The sequence below is a fragment of the Denticeps clupeoides genome, chromosome 2 (assembly GCF_900700375.1).
Source record: "Denticeps clupeoides chromosome 2, fDenClu1.1, whole genome shotgun sequence".
NCBI lineage: Eukaryota > Metazoa > Chordata > Actinopteri > Clupeiformes > Denticipitidae > Denticeps > Denticeps clupeoides.
The window spans coordinates 18,270,461-18,281,265 of record NC_041708.1 but is presented as its reverse complement, the minus strand read 5'-3'; the positions used below and the strand labels follow the sequence as shown (position 1 = coordinate 18,281,265).

Genomic DNA, 10,805 nt, shown 5'->3' with positions numbered 1-10,805 from the left:
GATGGAGGCCCTGGACAATGAGTTTCCTGCAGTGTTCTCTGACTGTGCTCTTACACAGCAAGCATTTGTTGCAATGAGTGAGCACCTTGGTGAATCTGTGGAGCCACCCTCTGCGACCTTTGGGGTTATGACCCTCAACTGTAAGTTTTGTCTTGCTGTGCTCATTGAGGCCAAAAAGAAGGATTGGGAGCTTGTTAATCTGAGAGAAACCACGATGGACTTTGAAAATAGTAGGTGGACTGCTGACTGGTTTTACATTAATAAGCAGGGTAGGTCAGTAACAAATTATATTTAACAGTAATTTAATTACAAATAAAATATAATTGTATCAGTTACATTACAGCGAACGTTGTAATTATATTACAGTTATTTACTGAAGTGAAGTAATTGTCATTGTGATACACAGCCACACAGCACACAGTGCACACAGTGAAATGTGTTCTCTGCATTTAACCCATCACCCTTGGTGAGCAGTGGGCAGCCATGACAGGCGTCCGGGGAGCAGTGTGTGGGGACGGTACTTTGCTCAGTGGCACCTCAGTGGCACCTTGGCGGATCGGGACTCGAACCGGCAACCTTCTGATTACGGGGCCACTTTCTTAATTGCTAGGTCACCACTGCCCCAAAAAATCAGGGAAGAGTGCGAGCGCAGTCCCCCACTACCACAAATTATGCAGTTGAGATTCCCACATTTTCAGAATTCACAGGGGTCAGCACAGTCGAAGTGCAATGGCAGAGCCTCGTCCCCGGGTGAACTGCCTTCTTGGTCAAGGTATCTCCCCTGCCAGGTAAGTATGACAGGCATTGTCTGGCCTCATACAAAGTTTACATGGGCTGCACTTTTGTTTTAACATTTGTTTTAAGATAAAACAACTGTATGTTCAGGATTTCAATTTTAGTTATATTTTATTATCAACATTTAACACGCAAAGCCAAAAGAGCAAAAATCTTTTTCATTGAGAGTGGGATGAGGATCATGTTTTGTTGTTTCATATGTCTTGTCATGTGTCATGTGACAAGGCTTTGCAAAACGATGGATAAAAGCTGTGGGACCCGAGTTCCCTGCTGCTTAAACAGACAAAAGCAGAAGAAAATTGCAAGAACTGAAGAGTCAGTTAGCAGCACAGCAGTCACTTTTTACCAAGTCGATACAATTGTCACGTCCTTGCTAAAAACAAGACATTTTTCTAGGACTGAGAAGTTTGTATAGGCTGCAGGTGCACTGTTCACTAAAGATAAAATAAAACAGAGATCATGGATGGACACGCAGTTATCTTGGAGCACAGATACACACTGATGTGAGGGAATGGCAGATGACATTGACACATGTGAGTGTTTCTCTCCAGTTTCTGAGTTTCTGACCATTTTACTATTAAAAGAACACACCAGAGCTGAAGATATTTTCCACTTCTTTGATGGTATTTGTTACTAAGAGCCAGTTGTCCCCCTGTAAGATAATTTCCATCAAATAAGGGTATTTTGTGTATCTCACCATTTCAAGCCAATTTAAGACAACTTCGGGCAAGGGTTGAAATATCTACCAATATTCTTCTGCTATAGTTCTGACTTGGCTTACTCCTTTAAATTTTGAACCACATATATATTTGCCCAAGATGCTCTTTAGCGCAGAGTTTCAGCTGATAAGTGTGGTGTTGAACAGTGTTGTATAGTGCAGGATTAAAGACAAACCCTGCTGAATTAAAAACACACGTAAGCAAAGATGTGATGTACAGAAAAGAAAAAAACAAAACCAAACAATTTAAATGAAAAGTTTGACTTGCCTCTAAGTGAAAGATCTTGAAAAGGCTGAAAAGGTAATCATCAGTTTTGTGGCAATATTTCATCCAAGAAGTCTTAAAACTGTCTGAAGGAAAAGTGGTGAAGAAATCTAGTCATTTACACAAACTGGATCTGGAAATCCTTGATGAGGTCCTGACAATCCACCCTGCCATCCTTCCAAAGATTCGCAACATCTCTGAGCTTATCCTCCGCTATGTACATGAAAAAGTTAGACATGGTGGAAGAAATAATATCCTCTCCTCTCACTGTCAGCAGTTTTGGGTTACTCATGCCAATGCACTTGCTAGACAGATTATCAGGGAATGAATGACCTGCTGCTGCTTGCATCAAAGGCCTGGGGAACAGAAAATGTCCAACCTCCAATTCACTCTCATTGAAATTGACTAATTGACCCTGAAGAGCCAAGAATTCTGTTAAAAGTATGTGGTCATATTCACATGTCTAACATGCCATGCTGTCCATCTCGAAATGGCCCAAACAGTTGATACAAGCTCCTGCATCAGGCCACTCAGAACTTCTGAGTCAGAAGGTTCATCTGTCATTGGGGACATGTTAAAGAAATAAAGTCCACTAATGGAAAAACCTTATAAGTGCGAATATGGAACTGAAACCAGCATTTAACCGACATCATGCAGTTTACCATGGTGACACTGGTGGGAATGTTTGGTACAGCTGCTTAAAAGAATTCTCTGGTCAGTCACTAAACAGGTTTTTTGATGAGGCCCTCGGTACTTTACTCTGTGAGGTTGAGGCTGTACTGAATGACAGACCCATAATCCAGCGATGACCCAAATGAGAGCGAGGCCTTAACACCTAACCATCTTTTATTGTTAAAGGGCAAGCGTATTCTGCCTCCTGGCTTATTTGATAAACTAGAAACATATGGAAGAAGCCACTCAGTATACAAGCTCAGTATATTAGTGACTTATTCAGGAATAGATTGGCAAAAGAATACCTCCCTATAATGCAAAAGCCAAAAGTGGAGCAGACCCCGTTGGTATAGGAGACCGTCTCCTTTTAATTGACAAACAGCCCCTTAAAACTCATGGCCATTAGGGCGCATTACACACACAGTGGCAGAATACAAAGGGTTTGTGTGCAAACTACGGGTTAAGACAAAAACCAATGAACTGGAAAGGCCTTTTGCTAAGCAATGTCTTCTGCTTGAGGCTGAACAAAAGAAATGAACTGGTTAATGGTGTACACTGGGGAATGTACTTGATATGCACAGCATGAGTGTAATAATGATTTTCAGCGTCTTCACCATAACAGACCTGAACAACACAAAGCAGGTCACCCATGACTCCATGCTTAGAAAAACCTTGGTCTAGCTGAAAGAAGCTTAATTTCAGAAAAAAACAAGTTATTCAAGTGTTATTCAAGATCCTGCAGGTTCACTCTCTACAACATTCACAAGATTAGGCCTTTTCTTTCACAACAGGCTACGTAGCTCCTCGTCCAGGCAATGGTCATCTCTAAACTTGACTGTTGTAACTCTCTCCTGGCTGGGGCCTCTGCAGTCACCATAAAACCACTCCAGATGGTCCAAAATATGGCAGCCCACCTCATCTTCATACAGCCGAAACACACCCATGTCACCCCTCTTCTCACCTCTCTCCACTGGCTCCTAGTAGCTGCTCACATTGAGTTCAAATCCTTGATGCTCGCCTATAGGGCTGTAAATGGAAGTGCACCCTCTTATATCAACACATTACTAGCTACACTCCTGCACGCCCTCTCAGGTCTGCAAATGAAATGAGACTGAAAATTCCCTCTTCACAGGGTCTCCAATCCCAATCGACTCTATTCTCCTTTGTTGTCCCTGGCTGGTGGAACAGCTTGCCCTGCTCCATTCGACTTGCCAAGACTATGACCACCTTAAAGAAGCAGTTGAAAACCCATTTGTTTAAAACGTTTTTCAGACGAGTGTAACACTAACACACGCTCAAAACAAATAAAAGAAATTGTCTAGCACTTAACAATTTCCTAGCATGTTCATTTCCTGACAAGTTAGGCCTTATCAGGGCTCTTAGTTTTGTAACTCAAAATTTATAGAATCTCTGCAGATCTCTGATCCAAGCTGTCCCAAACAAGGATGTGCCCTTTTCAAAGCTGCTGTTGGCTTTTTTACACTCATAGTCTTTTAGGTATTTTGCCCATTTCATTACTCCTTTCAGCTTTGGGCAGCTTTGAAATATGTACCAATATTCCTATAGTTCTAACTTGGCTTCATGTGGTGTTGAACAGTGTTGTGCAGTGTGTCATCACTGATTCTAAAGAGACACCGTGCATCCGGAAAGTATTCACAGTGCATCACTTTTTTCACATTTTGTGCCATGACCTTATTTAAAAAATGTAGTAAATGCACTTTCCCTTAGAATTCTACACAGAACACCCTATAATGACCATGTGAGGTCTTGGCAAATTTATAAAAAAAAAACCAGAAACATGAGAAATGTACATAAGTATTCACAACCTTTGTTCAAACTTTGTCGATTCAATCTTTTTGAATATGATTTTGGCCCATATGATATATGATTTTGGCCCATTCCTCTTTGCAGAACCTCTCAAGCTCAGTCAAGTTAGATGGGAATCGTCAGTGCACAGCCATTTTAAGATATCTCCAGAGATGTTCAATTGGATTCAACTCTGGACTCTCACTGAAGGACTTTCACATTCACACTGATTCAGTTCAGTTCAGATTTATTTACAAAGCACTTTAAAACAACACAGTTGACTAAAGTACTGTACACCAAGAGAAAAGAGAGAGACAGCGAATAACCAGCAGCATTTTGGATCAAGTGACCTCTGGTTAAGCCCAACGTAATGTATGTTGCAATAGTCCAGACAAGTCATAATAAATTGTACAATTGTCTCAGATGAAAAAAAGCTAATTTTGACCATCTGTGCATCAAATGTCAATTCACTGTTCAGTTTGAGACAGATTTTTTACCATGTCTGTCAAGTGTTGACTTAAAGAACCTAAGTCAATTTTAACTCTATCACTCCATCCAAAGAAGATGTCCTCTGTCTTTTTTCAATAAATTGCTTTAATTTCTGCAATACACTCCAGTGATGAATTAGCAGAAAATGCTTTTTCTTGTTTTAGAAGCATATAGATTTGAGTATTGTCTGCGTAGAAATGAAACGCAATGCCATTTTTTAAAGAATTGAACCTAGAGAAAGTAAGTACATAGAAAAAAGAAGAGGCCAGAGAATAGAATATTGAGGCACTCTACACGTGAGAGGCACTGGAGGTAGTGCCGATACGGATGCAAAAACCTCTCTCAGTTAGGTAAGACCTAAACCACTCTAAAACACCACCCTGAATGCCCACCCAGTTGTGCAAGCAAGACAGGAGGATCTTATGGTCCACTGTGTCCACTGAGTTGATGTCTCAAAGTTGATGTGGTTAGGGTCCTTGTCCTGCTGAAAGATGAACTGTCACCCCAGTCTGAGTTCCAGAGCACTTTCATGCGCTTCATCCAGGATGTCTCTGTACATTGCTGCAGTCATTTTTCCATATGTCCTGACTATTCTGCAAGTTCCTGCAGCTGAAAAACCTCCGCACAGCATGATGCTGCCACCACAATGCTTCACTCTAGGGAAGGTTTTGTTTTTTTAGTGAGTGAAGTGATTGTGAAACCTTGCAGCACAGCACGTGGTGGACAAATGTGTTCTCTGCTATTAACCCATCACCCTTATTGATCAGTGAACAGCAGAGAAAAGTGCCTGGTGAACAGTGTGTAGGGACGGTACTTTGCTCAGTGGCACCTCAGTGGTTTGGGATTTGAACCTAAAACCTTCCGATTATGGGTCCTGTTCCTTACCTGCTAGGCAATCACTGCCCTCAGGCCACTGAAGTATTAGCCTATTGATGGTGCCTGGTTTCCTCCAAACGGTATGCCTGGCATTCACACTAAAGAGTTCAATCTTTGTTTCATCAGTCCAGAGAATTTTGTTTCTCATGAGCTGAGAGTCCTTCAGGTGCCTTTGGGAAAACTCCAGGCAGCCAGCTATGTACCTTACTAAAGGAGTGGCTTCCATCTGGCCACTCTGTGATACAATCCTGATTGGTGGATTGCTGGTAGATGGTTGTTCTTCTAGAAGATTCTCTGCTGTCCTCAGAGGACCTATGGAGTTCTGACAGAGTGATCATCAGATTCTTGGTCACCTTCCTTACCCTTCTTTTTTGATTGGAATGTTTTCATGGCTGGCCAGCTTTAGGAAGAGTCCTGGTTATTTTGAACGTCTTTCACTTACTGTGGCCACTGTGCTCATTGTGACCTTTTAAGCAGCAGAATTTTTTTTTACTTCCCCAGATTTGTGCCTCGAAAGAATTATGTCATGGAGATCTACAGAAAATTATTTTTAGGTTTGTGCTCTGTCAACTGTGGGACCTTACATATACAGCTGTGTGCCTTTCCAAATCATGTCCAATCAACTGTTTTTTTTCCACATTTGGACTCCAATTAAGCTGCAGAAACATCTCAAGGATGATCAGGGGAAACAGGATACAGCTGAGCTCAATTTTGAGCTTCATGGCAATGGCTGTAAGTACCTATATATGTTCATATACCTACATAAATTCATGTGGTACTGGTCATTGATAATGAACTTCTACACACATCTATACATTGTGAATGGTTCTTATTGTTAAACAACCCATAAGTTGCAAAGATGGTTCATCAGAATGAATGAATGAATGAATCTGCAAGGTATTTGCAACTGGAGCTGAATGTACCCTCATAGCAGAATTTAGTCTACACCCTGAGCACCTATGGTGGTTACAACTTTTGCTTCAATGCAAAGAAAGTGATTGTCATTGCGAAACGCTGCAGCACAGCACACGGTGCACACAACAAAATGTGTCCTCTTAGTGAGCAGTGGTCAGCCATTAAAGGCACCCAGGAAGCAATGTGTGGGGATAGTACTTTGCTCAGTGGCACCTCAATGGCACCTCAATCTGATATTTCATCAGATTAAGCTTTCAATGCATTCGATATAGCAGTGAAGTGGAATCACAGAAAGCGACATTTTTGAGTATTTGATTCTGAATGCAGTAGTAAGTCCTACAGTACAGATTTTGTTGTGTACCTCTAAAACACAAAGAAAGAAAATTTAGTGCTGATACGTAATCAATATTGTATCAATGTTTTGTGACACTCCTAGTGATTACAATGTGTCTTTCTGACATGAACAAACAGAAACAAACAGGATTGTAGCATTTACTGGCCACACACTGCGCAACCGACAGCATTTGTGTCTTATGTGAGACATTAGCCAAGAGTTGAGCAATGGATCCACACTTCCCAGTGTCTCTGCTTATGTATAACAACAAAGTGCGCTCTGTACATCACACCATGCTGAACAATTGCCTGCTTTCTTCAATTCTGCACACACTAAATGAACGCCTTCAGCCTGCACTTGGGTGAAAATTGCTATTTGTGTGTTAGAGCAGCGGTGTGTAAGCGGCATGTGGAATGTAAATGCAGCGATGAATAAACCAATCTTGATGGCCAATCTTGGGCAGACAGGAGACAAATTTTTGATGGAGCAAATTTGGGCATATCACAGCCAGCCTTAAATTGGTGCCACAATGGAAGCAAACATTGATAATAGGCTTTCCTTAACAAAGCCTATTTTACAAACGGGTGTCAGACCATCGGGAATACAGATAACGTATTATACGGCATGTGCATCTATTCTTCTGACAGCACACCACAGTTTTTTTTTTAAACACACAGCCAGGCAAACAGATTAAAGCGTTCTGAAAATGACAACCACTGCATTAAAAACACACATAATGTGAAATAAGCATAAGTATTATGTCTAGTGTTGATTCATGAGATAATCATTGCCAGAGGTGATAAAAGTACACACATTCTTTAATCAAGTCAAATTGTAAATCACACCAGGACATTTTCTGTTTCCTCTTGGTTTATGTCTGTCATCTGGTCATAGATCATGTCAGAGCCTTGCGGAGGTGAGAGACGTGGAACACCGGGCTGACACGCATTGTGACGTTTTCGGGGGCTGGACAACATGGGCAGTCTTCGGGTGGAAACCCAAACCCAAATCTCCGGGGTGGTACACAAGGGCAGGCTGACAACGGCGGTCTTGGGACCAGACCATGAGTTGGATGCTGACTTCTGGCACCGGTCCCTCGATCGTGGATGTGGGGAACCAGGTGGGTTTGAGGCCGGTGACCACCTCGAAGGGAGAATGGCCCGTGGCCAAGGAACAGTTGGTTCCGCACAAGCTCCACCAAAAGCAGGTGTTGGGACTAGGAGGTGGGTCGGGCCGAACAGTAGCATTGGAGGTACATTTCCACCTCCTGGTTGATCCTCTCGTTCTGGCCATTGGATTGGGGATGGTACCCAGAAGACAGACTGACCGGGCAGTGGTGGCCTAGCGGTTAAGGAAGCGGCCCCGTAATCAGAAGGTTGCCGGTTCTAATCCCGATCCGCCAAGGTGCCACTGAGGTGCCACTGAGCAAAGCACCGTCCCCACACACTGCTCCCCGGGCGCCGGTCATGGCTGCCCACTGCTCATTCAGGGTGATGGGTTAAATGCAGAGGACAAATTTCACTGTGTGCACTGTGTGCTGTGCTGCTGTGTATCACATGTGACAATCACTTCACTTTAAAAAAAAAAAAAAAAAAAAGAAACATCCCCAGTTATCCCCAGAAGTGACACCAGATGGGAGCAGCGTGGTGCAGGCAAGGGGATGAGGCTGGGGTGGCCCTTTTCACATTAGAGAAAATTATCAATCAGTCTTGCCTTTTTACGCGATGCACCATATGTGCAAATTCAACCAAAAATGTGATTGCGCTTAGTGCTGGTATGTCCTTTAAATTTTTCTTACTTGGATGATGCGCTTGCATGGTCAGAATAGGTCCCAAAGCATCTAAAAATGCTGTGGAAATAAAATACAGAGATGGTTCCAGTTTAACAGGACCTTCACCAAGGGTATATAAAAGGACCCAAGGTTACTTAAGCTCCAGGCTATAGCTGAATAATCATTTCTGAGAGCGACGTTTTGGGACCTTGTTTGCTGATGGCCATCCTGCAGCAGCCACTTACCCAGAAGTCCCGTAGCACAGGTATTTTATAGGTTTCAGGATGCCTGCCAAAGGTGTTGCAGAGCTGCCAAATTTTACGCCCATTTCTCTTCCAGTGTCATTTCATATTTAGCTTCTGATTTACATGAGATGCTGCAGGGGTCAGTGCTGCATTGGCTGTTGCCACATTGAGAGATGTGTACTTAGCTTTCATAGCTTTCTATTTGCAATTACTATTAATTAAAAATTTGATATATACACACACATACATCCAGTATATATATCCAGTCTGACAAATATATATATATGATAAATACAATCGGTAGTTACAGGGACAGTCCCCCCTGGAGCAACTTAGGGTTAAGACTCTTGCTCAAGGGCACAATGGTTGTAAGTGATATTTGAACCTGGGTCTTCTGGTTTACTCACTAGGCTACTACCACCCTACTGTGTTGTAGAATGTAAAGACATTTGAGGCTGTGGTTTTTCAATTAATTAAGCTTAGCACACCTCCTTGTACCCTTGTGAAAGATGTGAATGAACAGATAAAAGAGACAAAGCAGGTAACAATCACCAAAATGAATAAATATTCAGTGTAACAAGGGTATTGTTATGCTATTTAATTCACTGCAGTTGAAAATTAAATTCAAATTAGTCATAATTAATTAAAACTAATTATGCTTAGACAATGCTAAATCAGATGGTGTATGGATAACGCTTAATGCTTATAAAGAGCCTGATGTAACATAGTTCAATATAAAGCTGCTGTAAGCAGATGTAGGTGCCAGTCAGCAGGTGTCCCTTAGCAAATGTGGACATAGACAATGCACTGTGGCAGCAGTGCAGTTACAGGACAGGTCAATGTGTGGAAGGCTGAAGGGATTTTCTTTTCTGTACGCAACAGCAACATATACATTTACAGCATTTATCTGACGCCCTTATCCAGAGTAACTTACAATCAGCAGTTACAGGGACAGTCCCCCCTGGAGCAATTTAGGGTGTAGTGTCTTGCTCATGGACACAGTGGGAACTTAAATATGGCATGGAAAGTTAAGAATTAGGTACACAAGGATAATTTGGCAAACGGGACAAAACAAGGATATGCGCCATGTGGTGGGTTTTGCTTAGATCATTAAAAGACATGATGTTAAAGATTACACATTAATACATTCTATTTCCATATTAAAATATCAAACTAATTAAAATAAGGTAGTCAGTAAGTAGTCAGTACACAATATTTGGTGGAATTTTTTTTTATAGCAGAAGTACTTTTACTTCAATTGGCTTTTCATTGTTGTCACACTAGAGATGAGTGTGACATAGTGATCACACATTGTTAAAAGATAAGATACAGTAATATCACTATGTTATAACTCAGACAGGCAGGCAGGCAGAGACAGGCAGAGATAGACAGGAAGAAGTGCAGAGGCAGGCAAAGAGACAGGCAGAGACAGAACAATTAGGTCGCAGATGGAGTAACAGACTGGGTCACAGGTTGAGTGACAGGCTGGGCCAGTGAAGATGCATGAGGGCCAAAAAAGGAGGATTCTCCAGGACCTTAGGAGAGGTTCAGCCCAGGTCATATCCTCCTCACTCTGATTCCCACCCCTCCATAATTCTTTTCTCATTGTCATCAGAGTCGGGCCAGCCGAGCATCTCTGGGATGCTGAAATGCCCTGCTGGGGTAGCAGAGAATGCATGTGCCTCCTCCTCTGGCTTAGAGAAACTCACATAGGTACGTACACTGCCCTCACCTCTCAGTGTCGTGGAGTGGATTGCGTTGGCGTGAATGTGGTGGCCATTAGTGGAGACGTGGAGAGGAGAGGTGAGACACTGTCTACCTCCGGCTGCAACGTTACGATTTGATTTGCCAACTGCCGCATGGGGTCTTTACCAGCACTGCACACAGGAGAGACACAGGAGAGGCTTCTGGTGGTTGCT

General features: G+C 42.4%; 1 non-coding gene across 1 annotated transcript; it reads right to left on the bottom strand.

The window, feature by feature from the left end:
- Positions 1-631: 631 nt before the first annotated feature.
- LOC114784972 (U1 spliceosomal RNA) lies at positions 632-796 on the bottom strand. The gene has a single exon (XR_003748976.1). It is a non-coding gene; the product is annotated as a U1 spliceosomal RNA (small nuclear RNA).
- Between the last annotated feature and the right edge of the window lie 10,009 nt (positions 797-10,805).